General features: G+C 35.2%; 1 long non-coding RNA gene across 1 annotated transcript in view; it reads left to right on the plus strand.

The window, feature by feature from the left end:
• Nucleotides 1-4,916, plus strand: part of LOC142836566 (uncharacterized) — a 153,563-nt gene extending 148,647 nt beyond the window's left edge. The window contains exon 3 of the long non-coding RNA XR_012908113.1: nt 4,776-4,916. This is a non-coding gene — a long non-coding RNA (uncharacterized LOC142836566). The remainder of the gene's footprint in view (nt 1-4,775) is intronic.
• Nucleotides 4,917-26,349: the final 21,433 nt, after the last annotated feature.

The raw sequence follows: 26,349 nt of genomic DNA on the forward strand, positions 1-26,349 counted from the left end.
GAAAATGTGAGAAAAGACTAATACATTATGAATTTCAGAATAATAAAAATATATCATTTGTGAAAAGGTTGACAAAGGTAATGAAAGTCCTTGATATATCCGTGATATAAATAACTATAAGGTGATGCCAAGTGAGACGTCCTATGTTAAGTCAAAGGTAGATCAGGAAGCAAAAATTAAGCATTAGTGTGTGGAATTCATCTTCACCCAATGTGGGATATTCTCCAATTCTGCATTTTCAAAATATAATATTCAGAAATGTCAGAATTTTCCAATATGGCTGTAGTACTTTTTGTCATCAATTTACAATTTAGTTTCACTTAAAATAAAAAACAAACATAAGTTTTAATGTTTTCTATTGATAATGTATGCAAACCCCAAATGAAAAAATAAGTTTATGCTTATCCTACTTGTGTGTAGGATTACTGTTACATTTTTAAATTCCATTTCTGCATTGCTAATGTCAGCCAAAGCTAGAAAGTCAAAGGCTGCCACTGGGAATGGCATGGCAGTGGGAGATGTAGAGGCTGGCCAAATCATCAGTGTGTGCCAAGCATGCAGGGAAACATGGTAGCCTGGCAGATAGTCTACAATTACTTAACTCCATGATCATTAGCGGTTTGTCCACTGGAAAAACTGTTGACAGTTACATAGGAAACCGGCTGTGACTGAAGCCAAACGCTCCTGTGATAATTTCAGCAGTAGCTCATTATGGATTGTAACAATTTAAAAAATAGGGTTTCTCAAGCAAACACATTGAAGGAAAGGGGACTTTTAATAAGTTATGTCTTAAGTTCATTTTTTATAACTATCTGCCCAGTCATACAAAAAGTAAGGCAAGAGCATCATGAATTTGAGGCTAATTCGGGCTGCTTAAAAAGTCCAAGTCTCAAAATACAAAACACAATCAAATTCACATTCAGGCACACACACACACACACACACACACACACACACGCTACACATATATAACTGCAAAAATGAAAATGTATATCACATTTAATTAGAAGTAGAAATGTAAAATTATGTGCTTAGAGACTAAAATGCTAAATCTATTTCCTATACATCAGTCAAAAACAAATGTTTTATTAATGATACTGATCCAAATGTGAAAAGCACAGTCAATCAGAGTTAATCAGTTCTCTGTGTCTGGTTTCATTAGGCAAACGGAATCAGGTCAAGTCATTCATCTTTAGTTTAATGATTTGATCCGTGATACCAGTCTAATGCCACCTGTGTACATATATAAAGTTCATCAAGAAAATTAAGAACTGCCACTATTTTCATCGTTGCTGATTCTCAAAATAATCATTAACCTTAACTTTATACAGACAGGGAAAATTCCAAAATTTCTGACCTGGGTAAACATAGATGACATTTGAACTTACTCTTCATGAGGTTAGAAAAAAAGTCAGAATGAAATATCACTATTTGGCACAAAAAATTAACTGTCTTACATATTTATTTGTATTACAAGATATTTACTTCAGTGTATACTAATATATGTGCTTAGGTCTTGCTCTATGCATATATACAGATGGATAGAAAGATGAAGATTGGTAATGGATATAGGTAGCTATATAGATAGATGGTAGATAGATGGTAGATAGATAAATAGATGAGAAGCTTATAGAAGTTTGGCTTTTGTGACAGTGTTACTCTGTGGAGCTAAGGTTGTCAGGAACCTGTGATCTCACTACCTCTATCTTCCAAGAATGGGGTTATAAATCAGGCCAGCTCAAAATATTTTTGAGTGCGTTATTTTTTTCTGAGGTATCTTTAAACAGAATTAGAATTAGCATTAATTACTTTAATGAATGACATTTCCCATTCTATTTTATTATTTTGAACATGTAATATTTTTAGTTTAATGCTATAACCAGGACTGCCTTTGGGCTTGTGTTTGAATACCTTCTTGAGCAAGTATTTTTACACATCATGAACTAATCAATTAATCTAAATATAAATTTATTTAATTTAAAAAAGATGAAAAGTGTTCCTTAGAAGATAAATCATCCTCACCTCCATTGTAGGTTCAGGTAGATTTCCTCAAACATAGATTGCATTAAGCATCAAATTTTCTGTCCCCTTTAAAGCTTATTTTATAGATATTTTAACGTGTTTTATTTAACCATAATGAAGTTAGGAAGATTACATGGCTTAGGAGCAACATAAATTTATATATATATATATATAGTCTGGATGTTAGGAGTCCAACGTTGGGGATCCAGGCTGGCCAGGTCTTGGTGAGGCTGTAGACTGTAAACTGATACTGTCCCACATAGTAGGAATATTATGGCACTCTCTCCACAACTCCCTCATGCCATTAGAATGACGCCATTACCATCAGTGACGATGCCTTCTTGTAGCTGCAATCAGCTCCTTGACTTTCTCCTCGCGGTACTAGATAGAACACTGGAGTTTAGGATTTCAATCTATTAATTTGGGAGGAGTCTATCAAAAATCAGTTCATTACAGCCAGAAAAGAAACGGTTCTATTTGAAGCTTTGGGGCAAATAATTTTGAGTTCATGAAAATTCAACCATAACTGTTAATTTTACTTTATTTCAAGGAAAATTTTGAAAAAATAGCAATGAAACCAGAAAGCTTCCTTACAGCATAGTTTTATTCCACTATAAAAATTTAAGTCCTTGTGCATAGTTATAATAACTGGAGTGTGTATCTGCAAATATATTGGTGATAGGCAACAAATAAAGCCTTTTATAATGATTGTATGTATTTATATATGTGTGGAAACTTTCACTTACAGTTTAGTGAATGAGGTTGGTGATATATTCTAGATTATTTAGATATAATGTTAATTTTTATACAGACATTCAGATTCAAATATGTTTATATTTCATCTTTTCTCAGTTATCTGCAATGATTTCATGATCTATACTTATGCTTTTACTTTACTAAAAAGCACGGCATTTTAAGGCTCACAATGAAGGGCACAGGAATCTGAACTATGTCTGAGAACATACTGATCATTTCTTACACAGAATATTATACTTTCTTTTTTTCTAGAACATATAAAAACAGGGCTATAATTTTTTTATTTAGTCAATCATGTGTTAAATAAATATACTTTAATAAAAGATTTTATCCTTATTTATAGTCAGAAACTGGAAACAAAACATGAAAGGCAAAACATGAAACCTGATTTCTGACAATGAAACTAAAGTTGTACAATAGAAAAAGTAAAGCATCTGCAACAAATGGTGCCGGCATACCTGAATGTTGACATGTAGAAGAATGCAAATAGATCTGTATCTATCACCATGCATAACATTCAAGTCCTTAACTTTTTATTTTTTAAGAAAAAAACAGATTTTCTTTTTTTTTTTTAGTTCAATTTGGACAGCATCATCTGACTATAGAACTTCTTGAAGGATATTCAAAGATACTCAAAAATATTAGCTGGGGTTCAAGAGAATGGCAAAACATAGATATACAAGATTGAAAGTGCTTACCCTATATGTGTAGCATCTGAAAACTCTGGAAATGAATGATCTGGAAAGACATTTTCAGCAGGAACACAACCAATGATTGCATGGACATGGATAACAAGGATGAATTCTATTTACAATGACTTGGTTCCTAATTTTCTGTAGCTGTTGCAACAACTTATCCTAAATTTGGTGAATTGCAATACTGACAATTTATATTTCCATTTCAGCTATTAGATGTTTGAAATGGGTTTAAACCACAGGGCATGAATTGCCGTGACTTCCAGACCTCACTGCCTCTGGAGCCCTGGTACTAAATTTCTCCCAGGTTTCTTTCAACCCTTGGAGGTAACCATGATTGCTTGAGTGACAGCTTTGTCAATCACCTCATCTTCTGTCACCAAGTCGCCTATTTTATATTCTGTAAAGTAAAATATCGCTTTATTTTCTTTCCTAAAAGTGGTTAGCATTCAATGAGGTCATACAATGTCAATTTGTATCTGGCTAATTTGAATTGCATTTTTTTAATTTAAAATGATATTTTAATATAAAAATTATTTTTTAAAAAATTGGATGAGTCCACTATAGTGCACTGTGATGATCCAGTAAATTATTCCCATCCCAAATGTCAAATCATATGTGAATAATCATTGTTATGTAATACATTCAAGTTTCCAGGGACTAGCAAGCAAATAACTTTAGGAATTTACCATTAATCTACTGTGAATTGCATAATTCTCATTAAAGCTACTATGTGAATTTTTTACGTTTCTTTAGTCAGGTTGAATTTAGACAGCTAAGGCATATACACACATGCACACACACAGTTGTGTGATATAAGGAATGGTGTTATCCAATGGTGGAGTCACTAGATAAAATAGACAATTAAACAAATTAAATATGGCTTGTCAGAATTATAAGGTGCTGCACATGTAGAATAAATCATAATTGGAAATCTTAGTAGCATAAAGTAGTATAAAATATTGTATTTTGATTTATTGTGGTTATAAATGATATTCTAATTATATAATATTGAATAAAAATACTGTTTTCCCTTTTATTTCAGCATTGCTACTACAAAATTAAAGGTTCTATCAAGTTCACAATTTATTTCAGTGAGGTCACACTCCTGTAGAATATGTATAGGTTTTAAATCTCTTCATCTAAGAGAGAATGTTTCCTTACAAATAAATAATTTAAATTCCTGAAAGTCATACAGCAAGTTAATTAAATACTTCCTTTTATTATTCTATGGCAGTACCGGGCGCCATTATAATTCATATTCATTCTAATTACTCACTGCTGCTTTTCTCTGTTTCACAGCAATAACCCAGCATCTCCACCTGTGCAATAATTAACCACCTTGTGCTGCTCCAGCTTCCATGAACTCCTCATTCTAGGCACCCACAGGCATCCCAGTACCTTACTCTCCTAGTTCTGATCAAGATTCTCACCAAGATAATTTGTTGGGTGAGTAGCAATCTTCCAGAACCGACACAATACAGCTATTTTGAGGTGTTTAGCATTGTCTTCTAATGTGCTGAGTGTAGTGAGTAAATGAGGGAAAGAGATTATAATGGAGAGGCTTTAACAGAAGCTTGTGGGGAAGGAGGAATCTTTCAAGAAAGGGTATTTGAGGTTTCAGACTCCTGTTTTGTTCTGAGAGAAGAATTTGGGAGTGTAACCAAGTGACCAATCTGAGAGGTTTTGAACAGTAAAAGTAAATTCAGGAGGATCAAGAAAAAAAAGTTACTGGGGTTTATGAAGCATACTTGTGTATCAAACACCACACCTGATATTCAAGTGAATGCTGAATGTTCTGTTGCATGTGTTTATCATAACTTTTATGTTTGCATGGATGTAGAGAAGAGCTTGTGAGAGGGTATACAGATGGTGAAACTCAGTAGAAGACCTTCAGAGGGAAACAGGAGGTGTTGGGAAGCAGGGGCGTGGAAAAGAGGCTACAGGGTTGGAAGAGCATGGGACAGGGAAGAGAGATGGGAAAGAAGGTGGGAGAAGAAAAACAACCAAGTCAAAATATGTTTAAAAATGCAGTGGTGAAACCCAACTCTTTGGCAGCAAATAAAAAGCAAGTAAAAGATTCCAAATGCAATATGTCCTATGCCATCCTTTCATGAAAACAAAAGTTGAAGCTAGGGATGTGTTTTTAGATGGAACTAGACTAGACAATTGTGCAAACAGTAGCACACTCAAGTCTTCTAAGAAATGGCACATTCCTTAGACTCACAAGGGTCAAGGTTATATAAGACAATATTGTAGCAAATACTGTTTTTCTTAATACGTGTGGATAGTGAGAAGAAAATTGTATTTGTGTAGGTAATTATTTCCTATACCTGACTAAAATACCTATTCATTAAAAAATAGTTGCCAGTGTACTACTCTTTCTGTCTCAGAGACTCAGAAACATTACTAACTTGTGCTAAATTTTATCATCACAAATACTCTATGAGATAATTTAAATGTAATATGCATTATGATAGATGAAAAGATAGAGATTCAAGAATATGAGCTAACTGCTAAAACACACACAAGTGACAGAGCATGTTACACATAACAATGTTATCACAGAGTCTACTGTGGTAGAGCAAATTTATGTCACATAAAATATAACTTCACTGTAACATGAAAATTTGGAACTGTGTCAAGAATAATTGTGTATATGTGTTTCATCATTAAACACTTCATCTTTCTTCTGTTAGTTTTATAGCTACAATATAACATTTCTGTTTGTATCAGTGACAAGCTGAAAACAATTAATTATAGCTTTGAGGTGCTGGATGATGATAATCTCGGTGGATTAAATTTTGATGATATGGGACAGGTTCTCTAACATGATAGCATGAATAAATTCTTAACTCAATGACTTCCAGGTAGCATTCATTATTGTGAATTAATGAGTTAATCAGCAATACAAAATATCTCTTTAGGAAGAAAATTGAAGTAAGACTAACACAATTGTCTTCTCAAGTTTGTCAAAGTGAAAATGCCTAATTCCAAAATATAGAATGTTACATTGAAATATAATTCTCAGTTTTTTTAGTTCTTTGGAAATTTTTAATTGAAACTCACTATTGGAAAATTAAGAAACATGAAAGATGAGGTGGACTTGTGAGTGATAACGATATTTTTAACAGAAAAAAAGAATAGATTACTGAACCACAAAAGAAAGTAATTTTACATATTTAGGGAAGAAAGACATAGAGAGAATGTAGATACAATGAGATGAGCATTGGATTAATTTTGTACTACCTAATTTAATTTGCCAGCTTGATGTAACCTGTGGTCCCATTGAGATCACCTTTGTTGTCCCTGGTTTCAATTCCCAGGTCTTTAATGGAAAAATTTAATTTCTGATCCTTTAACGTCTGAGAATTGTTCTCATATTAGTCCCTTTGGCACTGTTGTTCAATTTGAAGAAGAAACAATAGGGAAAATAGCTTGATATCTTGAAGCCACAACTGACCATCTGCTTCCATAAAGGAAATACACTTATTTAATATAATAAAAATTAATTATACTGATATGTTTCACATGACTGAGAATGAAACATGGCTTTCATATTTCTTATATCAATGTTATAGGGAGTTGGACATTTTCTAATAATTAAAATGGAATTTTTATAATAGAGAAATTATAGATTGTGGATGCATTGTCTGAAGAACAATCCTGTGTTTTCATCTTTGACATTGTCAACTTATAGAGTTTAGATAAATGTATAAGAAGACACAATGCATGTAAATATTTCCATCCTCATTAGTCAGATAATAGCATTAAGCACAATCATTTTTATTGACCTTTTTCCTTTCTGGTGTGTTTATTTTTCTTTGTTTTTTTTTTAATAGAAATCACATATATTTTCATTTTGAATTACATATGCAGATGAAACTTATAAATTGATAAATTAAAACAGTCAAGTCTAACAAACCAAGCAATATTTCAGACAACAAGAGAAAATTTACTCACACTAGTGAACCTTCTAGTGGCTGTTGCTTACATCACCTCTCTTTGTCTGTGTCTCTGTCTGTGTCTCTGTCTCTGTCTCTCTCTCTCTGTCTCTCTCTCTCTGTCTCTCTCTCTCTCTCTCTCTTTCTGCATGTGTGTGTGTGTGTGTGTGTGTGTGTAATGTATTGTTGTGTGTCTCTGCATCTGTTTCCATCCACTGCAGGAGGAAGCCTCTCTGATGGTGACTGAAAATGGCACTGATCTCTGAATACAGCTGAATATCATTATGAGTCATTTGATATATTGATACATTGATACGATGGCTAAGAAATTATTTCCTTACTGTTACTATAATGTTCTCTCCACCATATTCTCTCAGTATTAGTAAAGTCAGCAATTAATTTTCACAAGATGACAGCCAATCAGGCTACTTCAATTCTAAGTAGTTTACTCTGAGATCATTTCTATTTTTCTACATTTTTTTTTTGCTGCAACATGTTCAATATTTTATCTCTTTTTCTGGTTTTATTTTTTGAAGATGATAATGATTGGTGTGTGTGTGTGTGTATCTGCATTTCTGTGTGTGCATGCATGGTTTGGTGTCATGGTTTGTGTGTATATATAAAGATTGAGCAACATTTAAGAGTTGTTTTTTTTTCTACTCTTGCTTATGGGTATAAAACTCAGATTATTAGGCTTGTATGGCAAGCACTTTCATCTGCTGAGCTATCTCAACACACCATACTCCACTTTCTTTACATAAATGTTTAATATTTGAGTGTCAATTTAGACAATCTGCTTCTTTGTGTGTGTGTGTGTGTGTTGTTTTTTTTTTTATGAACACATCCCTTCTCACCCACACTTCCACAACTACAGTATGAACTAAGCTACTTATTTTGGTTTACTTTATTTTTTTCCCTTGATGGATTCATTGATATCTTAGATTTGATGTCTTCATTTAATTGTCTGATAAACTAAGGACCTTGTTTCTTGAAGCATGCATTAAAAACTAAATAGTCACATAAGTGTGTCATGTTATCATGGGGGTTCTAACATTTCTGAGTTGTTAATTATAATATATGTTCTAATGAATTGTTATTTCACCTTAAAGTTTCAGTTTCATTTGAATATTTTCAATTTTCATCTCTCAAGTCTTCAGTAGCTTGAGTCAGTGATCTTCGCTTAATGAAATCTTAAGTGACTTACTGAGGCAGGAACTATCTACTTTTGTGTCAAGACTTTTATTAATTTGTATATTCTATTCTATATTCTTTATTGTTTGGATTTGAAGTATACACACACACACAAATATAATCTCTCATATAGTCTCTCAGCTTTTCTTGAAACTCATTGTGTAACTCAAGGTGGATTAGAACACCTCCTGCCTCTCCTCTCTGTTGTAGCTACAGGAATGTGCCAATAATTCTTCCTGGAAAGGACTTTTTTCCAATACCTTTTTTTATATGTAATTGACAACACAGTGATAAAAAAAATGAAAGGATATTTATTGGGTTATAAGTTGCTTTTCAAGCATCTCCTTACAAGTTTTCATCAGCCGATGGTCAGGTTTGAATCTTGCCCAGCTTCCTTCTGAACATACTGTTACACTTATTGTAAACATATTTGGATTAAAAATTATGAGTGAATGTTTCTGGAATAATGATACCAGACTGCTGTTTTATCCCTCTTTCCATTTCTTCACCATATATTTGCTCATCATAGTGTCGCCCACTTGGAAGGTTTGTGGAAATCTTCAGCCAGCCCAGGCTGTGAGGAATTATGCAGGTATCTGGGTGTCTTCCACTCTCCGTGATCTTGAGGACACAGGCAGTGCTCTGAACTGTATTATTTGTAACTTTATAGACTGATAAAGAGATGGGGAGATGTGAACTATAGACTTTGGAGTTAGAAATACCGAGTTCATATTTATCTGAAACTTTGTAATTTAGTGGCCCCTATGGAAGGATATTAATATCCTGCTTTGTTTTAGATATTGTGTGGTCCCTAAAGGCTTACTTGATGATGACTTCCTGACGAAGCAGCATTCACAGATGAGGCTTTTGGAGGTGACTGAACAGGGATATGACTTCATGAAGGCTGTTTTAGTAAGAAGGACTTAGATGTAAGGAAAGGATATTTGGGACACGGCCTCAGGTTTCTTGTCCCTAGAAACTCACATTTCTCTGCTTTTGTTCCCTCATGAGGTAAGAAGGTTTGCTGCACTGATGCTCTCCCTTCAAAAATGTTCTGCCCCAGCAAAGTATAGAAAAAAATTAAATTCAGTGATTAATTAAGGATATGTATATGAACATTATTCCCTTCAAAATTGTCAGCTATTGTTATACAAATGTTTTCCCTGCTCAATTACAAGGATTTTTAGTAATGAGTTTTATGATAATAGCCTGGATTCCAATTTCTGACCCAGCAGACATTTATTACATGACCTTGGATGAGCTACTTAGCTGTTCTTGTTTTATGTATCATCCCTCTGCTTTCTATACTTGGGACATTTGAAGAAATTAGTTGGGCAAAACCGAGTTCCACTCCTTTAACAGATTCTTTATTTGTTCCAGACCTTTTATTACACCCAAGCTAACCATCTCATTATGCGCACTGCCAAGGTCAAGGAAAGGATGTTACGCTGCAAAAATCTCCTTGTTTTTCAACCAAATGGCTCAGCATACAATCTTTTATGCTTTACACAAAGCCACTGCTTATTTAAATTTCTAATTCTGTCTGTACTCCATGAGAACTATGTGAAGTAGTTTAAAAGTTAGGTAACGGTAAAGATCTACTTAAGATAGATGCCAACTTTTTCTTCAATGCGTGAAGTAAATCTATCCCTAAAAGACATTGACTCCAAATAAAAACCTTCCTAGAGCTATCAACTTTTGATGTTTGTTTCGGTCATTTTATCCAACTACTTTCAGTCCCATAATATACACTCAGAAAAATTACATTGAATTCACAATCCATTAGTCTTATTTTACTCTTTCTAGTACAATGGGACAATGAAGTAAGATGTACAGGCAGTGTATTGTCAACCTAAGTTACAATCATGCTTTTAGGTGCCTGACAGCTCTTTGCCTGAGAGATTATTTAAAGTCACAATTTCCTTTGTTTTTCTGTAATGATTGTTAAAGGCAAACCTGGAGCAAACACTTTAGCTTTGATTCAATGTTTTACTAGATAGTATAAGACACTGATGTGGTCCAAGTTCTACTGTAATGGACATTTGAGTCATGCTAGATATCAAAAACTAGCCAGGCTGTTTTGAAAACAAGTGTTGCATCTGTCTTCTAATTTCTGATAGGATTTCCTATTTGTCTTGTTAAATTTTATTTTATGAACATATTTATGTTTTTTTTACCAAATTGTTGCTTATTATTTTAGTAAATATGTTCTCAACTGTTCAAGTAATAAGCTCTCTGATATAAAATCATTTTATATATTATGTTGGGATGGACTATGTAATATTTTTACATTAATATTTACAAATATTTTTGTATGTATGCTTTTGGTTATGTTTAGGCAAAGATTTTATAAGGAAGCTAAACTTATTGACTGATGGTGGAGAGAATTTATCCTTCAAAAATTCAGAATCTAATATGATTTAATTTGTCTATAAATATGTCTTGCTTATTAAATATGATAAAATGAACCACTATAATAAGCATCATTCATAATAAATTGCATAAATATCACATTGTGTGTATAATACTATAAAGCAAACACTTAAAAACCTTTTATCCTTCTGTTGTAAGTTTCAAATGTAGTTTATCATTTAAATGGCATAGAAATTTTGAATCTCTCTTTAAAAATATGTGTGTTTAATTGTCAACATATGATTAAATAAAGTGAGTTAAAATTGTAATATATAAAATAGAAATCTGTACATTTAATATTTCATTTGTTAGTTATTATGCGAGGAATTGATTTCCTCAGTATTTATTTAATTGTAAATTTTTCCCTGGAGGAATAAATAGATTAATAGCTTAATTTCTTTGAAGATAATAAAGCTGTAGTATTGTTTAATACATTAAAAATGTGAAAGATAAAGTTGGGTGTTGTGGCCCATCATTTTAAATCCAGTTCTTAGGAGGTGGAAACAGGTATATTTCTCTGCGTTCAAAGCCAGCCAGTTAGACACAGGTCCAATCTAGTCTTGCCATCACGGTGAGTTCCAGGAATGTCAGGGCAAAATGAAATCATGACTCAAGAGATAATTTTAAAAACTTTGAAGAATAGATTAAATATTGCATGGGCTCCTAAAATATAAAGCATAAATCTAGCCATAAAATGGGAAAATTTTAAAATGTTTAATTTTCCTTTTTGCTCATAAAAGCAATGCAAAGTACAAACGATCCCTTTTGTTATCTACTAGAAGTTACTTTTCCTCTCTATCTTATTATTTATAATAGTGATTCTTTCTAAAACTTATTTTTTCTCACATGGGCAGAAGAAATTTAAGACCCATAGGACTGGGAAATTTTGTTTTGAGAGTGTACCTTGTAACTATGACAAAGCACGTATACCCATGAAGTATCAAAAGGATGACTGCCTAAACAATGTCAGAAAATGAAAATATAATGACCGAATGCAGATGGGAGAAAGCTCACACAACACATCCCTAGATCAAGAGCACAAGAAATTAACACCAGATGAAAGATGATGATTTAGTCTTAATTATCCCATACCAGTAGTCAGTCCTAGATGAATACACATTCAGTCAACATTCAATAGAACCCTCAGGTTATATATTTATGTTTATTCATTCGCATATATATGTATTAATAATGGCTAAATAAGAAGAGACTGTAAATTTTGGATGAAATTGGACACAGGAGGTGTAGAAATGACAGAGAAGACTAGGGATTGTGATGCAATTATATATATAGATATAGATACAGATTTGATTACAATATGTCTTTCTCTCATTTTCTCCCTCCAAAACCTCCCATATATCACTCTCCATTTTTCTTCAAATTCATAGACGCTTTCTTTATGAATTGTTATTGCAATGCACATATACATATAAACATATATGCAAATATGCATACACAATATATACATATATCTTACTAAAGATAACTTGTGTGGTAGATATAATTCTTCATGTATGTAGTTTTTCATGTCTGGTTATTTGGTATCAGACAGCCAGTTGGTGTTCTCTTCCTTGTAGAATGGCACCTCTCGCACTCCCAAAGTTTTCTCAGTTGTCTGAAGTTCTTTGTACAGGGTTGAAGCCTTTTGGGCATTTCTGCATCCAGTTTGGCTGGCTCATTTGTGTCTTCCTTCTTCAAAAGCCTACGTTGGGCATCATATTGGCTAGACTTTATGGTTGTGGCTTCTACTATTACTCAGATGCACAATCTTACAGCAGAGTACCTGATCCGCTGACTCATAACATTTCAGCTTTTTCTTTTGCAGTGTTTCCTGAGGTTCAGGTAAAGGCTTGTTTGGGGGATGTATTCATTAGAACTGGGCTCTTCAATCCTACATCGTGACTGATTTGGGTTTCCTGTAGTGGTTTCTACCTGTTGCAAAAGGTCTCTTTGATGACAAATGCTTAAAAATTATTATTATAGATTGCACTTGTTTAATAATGGGTGGTTGTAGATTCCCCAATAACCATGACTTATAGGCATTATAGTTGGGCATCACTGTTTGTTGCTTCTCTCCTTCGGAAGCTTTCATGGAAGCTTTTAGTATTGTGAAAGGTAGTCTTCATGGAGGGTACTTTGGAAGCTTTCATGGAAGCTTTTAGTATTGTGAAAGGTAGTCTTCATGGAGGGTACTTTTCAGGCCAATCCCTTTTATAACCATGGATATATAGTTCTAGTGAACTGTTCTCGTCTGGGTTAATAGTATTCTATCCAAGAGTCAAAGACCACCTTACAAAATTCCAACACCAGACATGAGATGCTTTCTTTTGAGTTGTGAGCCAGGTCTATGAAACTCCTGAAACATACAACATATCTCTCTTGCCTTTGGATATTTCCCAGAAATAAAAAATGAGTTCCTATTGCTGAAAAAACTATGGAATTTTAAAAAATGGGCCCAGAGACCCCTGAGGAAAAACGTTAATATTTAGTATTTTATTTGTAATTATTAATTCAATTAATAATATTTTATATTGTAATTTAAGTTAAATTTTTCTTTAGAATATATATATATATATACACACACATATTATTGCATTCCTTTGTAAAAACATCAAGTCTATTGAACAACTATAAGTATAGTTTGAAGCATAAACAAAGTTAGCTATTTTGACAATAGCTAATTTTTATAGACCTGTATTAATCTGCATATGTCATCTGTCCAATCACTCCTCCATAGCTATCTAAGCATTATCTCTCAACACTATGTTTATGGACTTCAAGAAAAACAATTGCTTAAACTATATTTACATGTAAAGCACACTTTATCTTCTTAGAGGAAGTTCTTGCTAGGTTCTCTTGGGCACTTACCAATTATTATTTCAAAGATAAAATATTTGCAAAAAAGTAATCTATCAACTAAAAATATTGTTTTTGATTATAATCTTTATCAACATTTCAAATAAAAAACAGCATTGATAAAATGTAAATCTGGTAATAACCTGGTAACTAGAATCAGGAAGTATTTATAGAAATGTTGATTTCTTTGAAAATACGCAAGTGCTGTTTTTAAATATGTGAACAAACAATGAAACTATAGTGCATTTAATACTACACTGCTAATTTTTGTATTTGGCATTAAGACATTACCTTTGCCTGAAAAATCGTCATTTTATGTCTTCTTCGCCGCAATGGTAATGATTACAACTGTGACTAACCTTTGAGTTAAGATTTGCTAAACATTTAAAATGAAGAATTATTTGACTTTTCTGTTTTGTTTTTAAATTCCCAAAGCAGAACATTTCCCTGCTCACAAACTGAGGATCTGAGATTTGTATTAAGCATTGTACTTGCTTCATCAAAAAGTCTCACTCTTCCTAAAATAAGCAGGTTTCATGCTTATGCTCTCTTCATCTTTAAAATGAGACTATGGTAAAATGAGACTACGGTATTAACATACCATTCTGCAAAACGACTTTACAATTTTAAAACATTTATATTAAAGTAAACTTTTTTTTATTGATAAAAGGAGAATAATAAAGAAAAAAAAACAAATTTCCACCTCCTCCCAGCCTCCCATTTCCCTCCCCCTCCTCCCAGTCTTCTCCCCCTCCTCCCACTCTTCTCCCCCTCCTCCCACCCCTCTCCCCTTCTCCCCACTCCTCTCCCCCTCCCTCTCCAGTCCAAAGAGCAGTCAGGGTTCCCTGCCCTGTGGTAAGTCCTAGGTCCTCTCCCCTCCGTCCATATCTAGGAAGGTGAACATCCAAACTGGCTAGGGTCCCACCAAGCCAGCACATTAAGTAGGATCAAAACCCGGTGCCATTGTCTTTGGCTTCTCATCAGCCCTCATTGTTCGCCATGTTCAGAGAGTCCAGTTTTATCCCATGTTTTTCGGTAACCGTCCAGCTGGCCTTGGTGAGCTCCCAGTAGATCAGCTCCACTGTCTCAGTGGGTGGGGTCACCCCTCGTGTTCCCGACTTCTTTGCTCATGTTCTCCCTCCTTCTGCTCCTCATTGGGACCTTGGGAGCTCAGTCCAGTGCTCCAGTGTGGGTCTCTGTCTGTATTTCCATCCATCACCAGATGAAGGTCCTAGGATGATATGCAAGATATTCGTCAGTATTGCTCTAGGATAGGGTCATTTCAGGTTCTCTATCCTCAGCTACCCAAGGAACTAACTGGGGACCTCAGCTTGGGCACCTGGGAGCCCCTCTAGGGTCAAGTCTCTTGCCCACCCTAAAGTGGCTCCCTTACCTAAGAATTGTGGGTCCGTGCTCCCTTATCCAACCTTCCTTTATCCCAATCCTCCTGTTTCCCCAAGTCCCCCCCCTCCTTCCCTTCTAACTTTTCTCTCCCCATCTCCCCTTACCCCCATCCCACCCCACCCCCAAGATCCCAATTTTCTCCCCGGCAATTTTGTCTACTTCCCTTAGCCAAGAGGATAACTATATGTTTTCCCTTGGGTTCACCTTCTTACTTAGCTTCTTTAGGTTCACCTATTGTAGACTCCGTGACCCCTATTTATGGCTAGAAACCAATTATGAGTGAGTACATCCCATATTCATCTTTTTGGGTCTGGGATACCTTACTCAGGATAGTGTTTTCTATTTCCATCCATTTGCATGCAAAATTCGAGAAGTCATTGTTTTTTACCGCAGCTTAGTACTCTAGTGTGTATATATTCCATACTTTCTTCATCCATTCTTCCATTGAAGGGCATCTAGGTTGTTTCCAGGTTCTGGCTATTACAAATAATACTGCTATGAACATAGTTGAACAAATGCTTTTGTCATGTGATAGAGCATCTCTTGGTAAATTCCCAAGAGTGGTATTGCTGGGTCCAGGGGTAGGTTGATCCCGAATTTCCTGAGAAACCAAAACACTGACTTCCACAGTGGTTGCACAAGATTGCATTCCCACCAGCAATGGATGAGGGTACCCCTTCCTCCACAGCCCCTCCAGCAAAGGCTATCCTTGGTGTTTTTGACTTTAGCCATTCTGACAGGTGTAAGATGATATCTCAAAGTTGTTTTGATTTGCATTTCCCTGATCGCTAAGGAAATTGAGCACAACCTTAAGTGTCTTTTGGCCATTTGAACTTCTTCTGTTGAGAATTCTCTGTTCAGTTCAGTGCCCCATTTTTTAATTGGGTTAATTAGCATTTTAAAGTCTAGTTTCTTGAGTTCTCTATATATTTTGGAGATCAGACCTTTGTCTGTTGCAGGGTTGGTGAAGATCTTCTCCCAGTCAGTAGGTTGCCTTTGTGTCTTAGTGACAGTGTCCTTTGCTTTACAGAAGCTTCTCAGTTTCAGTAGGTCCCATTTATTCAATGTTGCCCTTAATTATACCTAAGAAGCGTTCACCTGTGCCCATCTGTTGTAGGGTATTTCCCACTTTCTCTTCTATCAGGTTCAGTGTTTTCGGGCTGATATTGAGGTCTTTAATCCATTTGGACTTGAGTTTTGTGCACGGTGATAGATATGGGTCTATTTTCATTCTTCTACAGGTTGTCATCCAGTTTTGCCAGCACCATTTGTTGAAGATGCTTTCTTTCTTCCATTGTATACTTTTAGCTCCTTTATCGAAAATGAGGTGTTCATAGGTTTGTGGGATAAAATCCGGGTCTTCTATACGATTCCATTGGTCGACTTCTCTGTTTTTATGCCAGTACCACCCTGTTTTCATTACTGTAGCTCTGTAATAGAGTTTGAAGTCAGGGATGGTAATGCCTCCAGAAGATCCTTTATTGTATAGGATTGTTTTGGATATCCTGGGTTTTTTGTTTTTCCATATAAAGTTGATTATTGTCCTCTCCAGATCTGTGAAGAATTTTGATGGGATCTTGATGGGGATTGCATTGAATCTATAAATTGCCTTTGGTAGAATTGCCATTTTAACTATGTTGATCCTCCCAATCCAAGAGCAAGGGATGTCCATCCATTTTTTGGTATCCTCCTCAATTTCTTTCTTCAATGCCTTAAAGTTCTTGTCAAATAGATCTTTCACTTCCTTGGTTAGATTTACCCCAAGATATTTTATGCTGTTTGTGACTATCGTGAATGGAGAAGCTTCTCTGATTTCCCTCTCTGCTTCCATATCTTTTGTGTATAAGAGGGCGACTGAGTTTTTGGAGTTGATCTTGTATCCTGCCACATTACTAAAGCTGTTTATCAGCTGTAAAAGTTCTTTGGTGGAGTTTTGGGGGTCGCTTATGTACACTATCATTTCATCTGCAAATTACTAACCACCTGTGTCTTATCAGACCACCATGGATTAAAGTTAGAATTCAACAACAATGCTACCCCCAGAAAGCCTACAAACTCATGGAAACTGAACAGCCAACTACTGAACCATACCTGGATTAAGGAAGAAATAAAGAAAGAAATTAAAGTCTTCCTTGAATTCAATGAAAATAAAGAAACAACATACTCGAACTTATGGGACACTATGAAAGCAGTGCTAAGAGGAAAGTTCATAGCACTAAGTGCCCACTTAAAGAAAACAGAGAAAGCACATATTGGAGTCTTAACAGCCCACCTGAAAGCTCTAGAAAAAAAAGAAGCAGACTCACCTAGGAGGAGTAGAAGACTGGAAATAATCAAACTGAGGGCTGAAATCAATAAAATAGAAACACAGAAAACAATCCAAGAATCAATGAATCAAAAAGCTGGTTCCTGGAGAAAATCAACAAGATTGACAAACCCCTATCCAAACTAGGCAAACGGCAGAGAGAGAATTTGCAAATTAATAAGATCAGAAATGAAAAGGGGGACATAACCACAAACACAGAGGCAATTCAGAGAGTCATTAGATCTTACTACAAAAGCCTGTACGCCACTAAACTGGAAAATGTAAAAGAAATGGACACTTTTTTAGATAAATACCATTTACCAAAATTAAACCAGGACCAGGTGAACAATCTAAACAGACCTGTCAGTCGCGAAGAATTAGAAGCTGTTATCAAAAACCTCCCTACCAAAAAAAGCCCAGGGCCAGATGGTTTCAATGGAGAATTCTACCAGAACTTCCAAGAAGACCTAATACCTATACTCCTCAATGTATTCCACAATATAGAAACAGAAGGGTCATTACCAAATTCCTTTTATGAAGCTACAGTTACTCTGATACCAAAACCACACAAAGACTCAACCAGGAAAGAGAATTACAGGCTGATCTCACTCACGAATATCGATGCAAAAATCCTCAACAAAATACTGGCAAACCGAATCCAAGAACACATCCGAAAAATTATCCATTATGATCAAGTAGGCTTCATTCCTGAGATGCAGGGCTGGTTCAACATAGGAAAATCTATCAATGTAATTCAGCATATAAATAAACAGAAAGAAAAAAACCATATGATCATTTCATTAGATGCTGAAAAAGCATTTGACAAAATTCAACATCCATTTATGTTAAAAGTCTTGGAGAGATTAGGGATACAAGGGTTATACCTAAATATAATAAAAGCTATATACAGCAAGCCGACAGCTAACATCAAATTAAACGGAGAGAAACTCAAAGCCATCCTGCTTAACTCAGGAACACGACAAGGCTGTCCACTCTCTCCATACCTCTTCAATATAGTGCTTGAAGTTCTAGCAATAGCAATAAGACAACATAATGGGATCAAGGGGATTCAAATTGGAAAGGAAGAAGTTAAAGTAAACTTTTTTAGGAGACACGTTTACTTGGAAATTTTTCTTCCCTGTTATACCACAGTGTGTCACTTAAACATTTACATTCAAAACCAGTCACAGTGGTGATCCCTGTGATCCCTTGTACTTAGAATGCTGAGAGACAAGATAATTATTGAGCCACAAGTTAGAGATTAACCAGGACTATGTAAGAACTCCTTTAGCACAAACAATTTATAATAGACTGTGTTTTTCTTTGGTGAAAATTTAAAGAATTGAGAAATTGCTTTACAAATGTTGCATTAGTTTGTTTTGTGTTGCAGTAACTGAATGCCAGACTGGGCAAATTATAAAAATTAGCACTATGTGTAGTTAGTTTATGTCGTTGAAAGCTGAAAAGTGCAAGAGCGTGTTTTCTGCATATTCTCATTATCTGGTAAGGATTTCGCTTCTGGGTCTAGACTAATACTTCTTGCATTTATGGAACTCCAATCACATCAACTTATCTAATATTCATTACCTCAAAAATTGCTTGTTTCATTATTTTTAAGTGTGTGTGTGTGTGTGTGTGTGTTTATCTCTTTTTCTCTGTGTGTATGTGTTTGTTCACACCTGAGTTTAAGTTCTAGCACAATCCAAAGAGAGTGTCAGGTCTGTGAAACTGAGCTACAGTCAGTTGTAAGCCACTGGGCATGTTTACTGGGAACCAAACTCAAGTTCTCTTAAGAAACAGTAAGGATTTTTTAATCACTAAGTTATCTCTGAAGCCCTTCCACTTCCCTGATAAATACACAGCTACTGTTAATTGTTTTACAGCTGTGTTCTCTTGTTTATGTCTAATTATATATTTTAAGATTTTTCTGTTTTGTTTTTTGATAATTTTCTTCATCATCGTAATAGACAACATAAAATCCTATTACTACATTTAAGTAGGCTTTCTGTTATTGATTGTTATTATTTCTAAGTCAGTTTTATCAGTAACAGAAAATGAGCCTTCTTATCCCAAACCTGATTCTAATAGAGAGTTTTCCCCTTGATCACTCAGACCTTATATGTTCGCTTTTGCAAAGCCACAGACTCTCTACTGCAAACTGAACAATCTGGAAGGTAGCAAAACTTTAGAGAACTCAGGTGCCAATCTATAAAAAACAGGCAATAAAACCTCATATAATTCACAACATGGTCAGGTTAGTATCAGTTAAGATTTGAAAAACTGCAAATATCTGTCTGGTAATATTTACAGTGATTATTTTTAATTCAAAAAGAACTATAAGAATTTAAACTGTATTTTTCTCTCTGTCTAACTGGTACACTGAAAACTTAATAGTTAGATTTATACTTGATACCCAGGAAATAAATTATTTGATACCTAAGAAATAAGCTACAGGGAACACTTGAAACAATTTCACATTCTCGGTTCAGGACTTGGTCTTCTAGAATATCATTTTAATGTGTGGTTCGTGCTTAGTACATTTGAAGCTACCCTCTAACTTCTTGTCTTTACCCTTAAGAACTGAAGAACAATATCCTCCCCATAATCTCTGTATATCAAGGAGTAAACTTTATCTTAAAGATGTATGTAATAAATTGTGACTTCTATTTTCCCAAAACTAAGAAGATAACCTGAGTCAAACTAAAATGTGGAAGGGTTTTAATCACGATAGCATATTTCCACTCTGGGGTGAACTTTTACTGATCACAGCCAACAATAGCAATTTTATGACCAATTAAAGCAATTTTAGTACACAATTGTTTCTTTGTAATTATTGTTTTAAATGACTGTGGAAGAAAACATATTTCTGCAGTAAAATATCTTCTAAATTTATTATTACCTCTTGATTACTAATTATCTGCCTAATAAAATATAGCACATAACATTCCAAGGCTATAATCTTGTTTAATGCATTGAATTTCATTATACTTTTATAAAAATAAGTATCAAATATTAAATGTATATATGTGTGATTAATGTCATTTTAACAACCATTGCTATATTTTAAATTCCATTCATCAAACTTAGTATTCTATTTTGAATACAAGAGCATTATTAACTTGCATTTGATAATACATTAAAAGATACTGACTCAGATTGTCAGACAGGTTGAGAGAGACTCACCTCTCTCTAAAACACTAAAGAGAATTTAAACAACTGTTAAAGACTGGTAAAAATCACTAATGTTAATTATAAGTATTTTATGCAAGTAATCATTCTCTCTGTTTTATTCTAATGAAGCTAAGGTGTTGGGCAAAAGTGAGTCCTTGGGTGACAGCTATCAAACCTCCTCCTGAAGACCTGGATGCTTGGAGTAAAGTCAAACAATCTTCTGGACCAAGCTGAGGACAAAACCTGCTTTTTTGAGCACTCTAAGAATGCCTTGAGGAAGATCCCTGACAATCACAGCTGTTTGCTATGAAAGCTTCTGGGGGCATTGATTCTGTTTTAATTGTTTCAATCATCTTTTGACAGATTTTCTTTTTACTTTCAAAACCCTTGGAAAGCAATAAGTTCAGGAGAGGAACGTCTTCCAGCAGAAAGCTTGTAAGTGATGCAAAGACAATCAATCGTATTTATAGGCACTGCTATGGTTGATACAAACTCAGTTTCTCATTTAAATGACATTTCCATTATTGGTACAAACACAATCTTTCATTCCCATGAAGGTCTACTATGATTGGTAGAAACATACCTATTTTTTTTCTTTTTGCCTATTTAACCAGTACCTTTGGCTGACTTTATGCACTGGAGAAGAGACACACTCTTGTTTTTCCATCTACGATGAGAGTAATAAAAACATCTTTGAAATGTTTTTTTTTTCCTGACCCACAATTTGATTGTCATAGTCAATACAGAGAGCTAAGTTAGCAGGGGGGAGATAGAAAATTCGAGCTACCGTAGAAGGAGTTTATCATCTTCATATATGTGGTTTTAAGGTCTTTATTCTTTTTTTTTTTTTTTTTTTTTTTTTCTGTGCAGATCATTTTATTTTTTTTTATTTTTTTTATTTTTTTAATTTTTTTATTGATAAAAGGAGGATAAAGAAAAGAAAAAAAAAACAAATTTCCACCTCCTCCCACCAGCCTCCCATTTCCCTCCCCCTCCTCCCACTCTTCTCCCCCTCCTCCCACTCTTCTCCCCCTCCTCCCACCCCTCTCCCCTTCCCCCCACTCCTCTCCCCCTCCCTTTCCAGTCCAGAGAGCTGTCAGGGTTCCCTGCCCTGTGGTACGTCCTAGGTCCTCCCCCCTCCATCCATATCTAGGAAGGTGAACATCCAGACTGGCTAGGCTCCCACCAAGCCAGCACATTGCATAGGATCAAAACCGCGTGCCATTGTCCTTGGCGTCTCATCAGCCCTCATTGTTCGCCATGTTCCGAGAGTCCAGTTTTATCCCATGCTTTTTCTGGTAACAGTCCAGCTGGCCTTGGTGAGCTCGCAGTAGATCATCTCCACTGTCTCAGTGGGTGGGTGCACTCCTCGTGGTCCCGACATCTTTGCTCATGTTCTCACTCCTTCTGCTCCTCATTGGGACCTTGGGAGCTCAGTCCAGTGCTCCAGTGTGGGTCTCTGTCTCTATCTCCATCCTTAAGCCTCAGCTATGTTTTAGTATTCAGGGCCTGTTGTGGTAGGATGACTGAACTCGAGTGGAGACAAGTTGTCCTGGCTTTATTGATTTTTTTTATTATGCTGGCATCTAGGCATCTAGATTTGAGGTGATTAGAGGTCTAGGTACTGATTTCTGGGAGGTGAAGACAGCATGGTCTGTGATCCACAAGAGGCATAGATGGAGGGAAGCAAGGCTGAGACAAGCCTGAAAGATTGGGTCTGCTGAGGAAACAGAGAAGGTCTGCAGTCAGCCTACCTGGTCTTCTGGCAGACATGGTCTGTGGCTGAGCCAGGGTGACCACCCAAGTAGAAGCTGAGACAGGGACACAGAGACTATTCTAGGAGGGAGACTCAGAGGGCATCATCTGTGGGGATCCACAAGGTGTGGACAGAGCGGGAAAGAGAGGTTTATCTGGTGTTCTGTATTAGGAAGGAACCTGAGGGATTGTGTCTACTTGGGGACAGTGATACTACTTGAATTTTTAAATTCCTTATGATGATAAATATTTCATTTACACCCCCAAAACCCATTACCCATATTAGTTGGAGAATATAAATAAAGCATCAAATAAGAACTTCAAATTTTTTAGTTATGACAAATTTTATATTTGTGATTATATGTTTCATTTTAAAAGTCTTATGTAAATTTATTGGAAGGATGCAATGCACAAGGCAATTTTAAGATTCAATATTTAAAGATAATTTTTACTGATTTATTATATGTGGATGTGCCTCATGGTACATGTTTGAAATCCATAGAATAACACTATATAGTAAGTTCTCTATCTTCACAGGTCTGGGGATGGAACTCAAATCTGCAGACTTTGATGTCAAGCATGTTTATTCATTGAGGCATCTAACCGTCTCAGGAGTCAATCTTTTAGAGGACTAGAATAAAATATGCTTGGATTCAATGATTACATCCTTAATATAACAGAAGTAATCTGAGGGGTGAAAAGCGATAACATTCCAAATATCTCTTAGCACGTTTATGGCATAATGAATATTTGTACGTGGACCCACAGAAATTTCCAAACCTCTTTTTGTAAGAAATATATCTCTCTGGTATAAATTCCCCATCAGTATGTCATATTTTCCCTTGTCAATGAGTATATTGATTCATTAGTTATCAGAAGAAGGCAATTAACTGGGGTGTCACACTCTATACTTAAAAGGATGACTCTTGTCCTCTTATTGGTTTACCTTGTCCAGTCTCAATATGGCAGTTTTGCTTTGTCTTATTGCAAAGCAAATCAAGATTCATTTTGGCTGTTGTCTCTTGGATACTTGATTTTTTTATGAGGAAGGAATAAAGGGAGAGTCGAGGTGGGGGAGAGGAAAAGTGGGGGAAACTGGGAGGAATGGAGGGAGGGGAAACTGTGGCTGGGGTGTATAAGAAAAGAAACTATTTTCCTTTTTAAAAAGGAAAATTAAGAAAAAGAAATGCCAAGCTATGATGAAACAGAAAACTTAAATACACCTTATTAAATGAAGGAAGCCAACTAAATTTGACAAGCACAAGATCCTGTTTTGTTCAGATCTTTATGACTATGGACAAGACAAAAACTAGAAGTGGTTTCCAGAGGTTGCTGGCTGGGAAAGACCAAATGGCAGAGCACTGAGTATTTGTAATACAGAGAAATTACTGCGCATGATAACGGTGTATGTGTATCACTATACACAAGGCAAAGCACAAAAATATTCAATAACACAATTTTATGTTAGCCGTAGACTTTGTTGATAATATAACAGTGTAGAATTGTGGATGAACTATGTGCCACCTGGTGGGATATTGATAGTGGAACCATCCGTGGTGGTGAGAATAGGGATATATGAGCACTTCTCAAAATTGCTATAAACTTAAAACTTCTCTAAAAGTGTACGAACAAAGTCAGAGAGGAGAGGAAGGGAGAATTGAACAGCAAGGACAAATCCAATGAAGCCTAGAGAAATTATTAACCCAGGAGAGACCCAGGGAGCTAGACATGATAAAATTTTGCTAGAGCTTAGTAAATTCTGTTACCACTGAGAGGAGAAAGTATGAATTATTCAAGCTCAGTCATGAGACCCTGCAAGCCCTTTCAAGCTTTTGAGATTATAACTCACAGGAAAACTCACATTTTGGCATGAGGATATGCTGTATTTGCTCACAGACCCTTATCCTCATACGTAACTCAAAGAAAACTAACTATGAAACTATCCTCTTTATACATGCACTCTGTTCTTACTTTAAATTATTTAAAAATAAATAAAAACAATTCCATTAATTTATTTTTATGACTGAATTTTATAACCTCCTCTGGGAAGCAGTTTTGCTCACTTCACAGTGTGGTACACTTGGTCACAGAAAGACAGAGTGTTCTTTCATGTTTTGAAAAATCAGAATGCATATGGGAAATTATCTTCTGTCGTAATGGTCATTTGCAAGGTGAAGTCAGCTGAGGAAATGAGGGAGGTGTTCCTGAAATCACTTATGAAAAACAGATCGATTACCTGTTCCATCTTCCTCTCAGTCTAGGAGCATGGTTTCAGTGGCTGATAGTTCTTGAATCTTAACTTTGCCGTTATCACTCTTGGAAAATGTCTGCACTAACTGGAAGAGTTTCTGAAAGACGCACCCAACTAAAGAAAGGCAGGCAAAAATTTCCGCACTGTCTGAAAGTTCTGCGGAAGTCATAGGAAAAGAGAGAAATTAAGACAGCCTAAATGGATAGTTGAAAAGGGGCCAAGGATGTAGAAAAACAAGAATCTGTTCTAGGTGAACAGGGGAATGTTATTTCGGGGTTATTTTGAGAGGAAAAGAAAACTTTGATGAGGCTCTTGTTTACAAGACGAGTTGAAGGTGATAAAATAAAGAAACAGGAATTTTATGAATCTTAGAACTCTCCTGAGAAGCTGTATAAAGATTTAAATTGTCTGCAGTCATAGTTTGGTTGCCAAGATTTTATGTTGTTTTGTTTCTGCTGGATTGTTGATTTCATCGTACCGGTCATTATGAGCACCAACATCATCACCCCATCACCTCATCTTATGATAGCTTCTTTGCAAGAGGAATTAAAAATATCCCAAGTCTTAAACTTTCACGGTTGAATTTTTGAGTGCTCTATTATAAGTTATTGTTCCCCACATTTTCATGTTTCTTTCACAGTTTACGTTTTTTTGACAAGAGAAGGGGATTAGATATTAATGAACCTAAACATAATTTTATAAACATATTATAAAATCTCTATTTTTCTGTGTGTCTCCCTGTCTCTGTCTTTGAGTGTGTGTTGTAAATGATACACATTGCCTTCTGAAATGTAAGTCTATTCTGAAGGTAAAACACAGTGGCAAGTAGGTTATGTTTGCTGATCCCCTAAGCTCTTGTTTTGATCACTGATTAAAGACCTAATGGGACAGTTGTGATGGAGTCTAAGAATCACTCAATAATAATTAGAGGTAATTAAGGCTCCAATCTGACAAGAAACAAACAAGTCTTAAAATTCAGATACAATTCAATTTTACAGTTTTCGTCTTAATTACTCAGTAGTTTGTTGGCTATGACTTATTTTAAGACTGATTTCACTAAAAGGCAGATAAAACAGAGTGGGTGAATAGAAACCACTGTTCCCTGGAAATTGTATTTTATGTAATTGATATGATATAATTTTTGACTAGCTAGATTTATATACATTTACAGTGAATAAGAGCACTTTAATTTCATTTTTTTCTAATCTTATTTACCAGACTGGTCTCAGGAATCCTAGGTAGCCTTTTATGACTCCTCAATCTGCTTCCCAATTTAAAAAATAATGTCTATGACACGGACATTTGACAGGTAGTTCTTCCATCTCCTATTTATATATAAAAAGGAAAAAGTCTTTTTTTTAGAAAATTTTCATCTGGCAAAAGATCCATTGTACTGATTTAATAAATGCCCATCTCTACTACAATATTGCTTTGCTTTTAATAACAAACCTTAATATTATCAAAAGTACCATATAGCACAGTCTTGAGCCTTCCTCTCCTATAATTTACCGAAGTAGCAATATACCAATTGTATGCTGAGCATAGAGAAGTTCTTTTTACTTACTACTGCTTTATCCTTTGATACAA

The sequence above is a fragment of the Microtus pennsylvanicus genome, chromosome 16, assembly GCF_037038515.1.
Source record: "Microtus pennsylvanicus isolate mMicPen1 chromosome 16, mMicPen1.hap1, whole genome shotgun sequence".
Lineage (NCBI taxonomy): Eukaryota > Metazoa > Chordata > Mammalia > Rodentia > Cricetidae > Microtus > Microtus pennsylvanicus.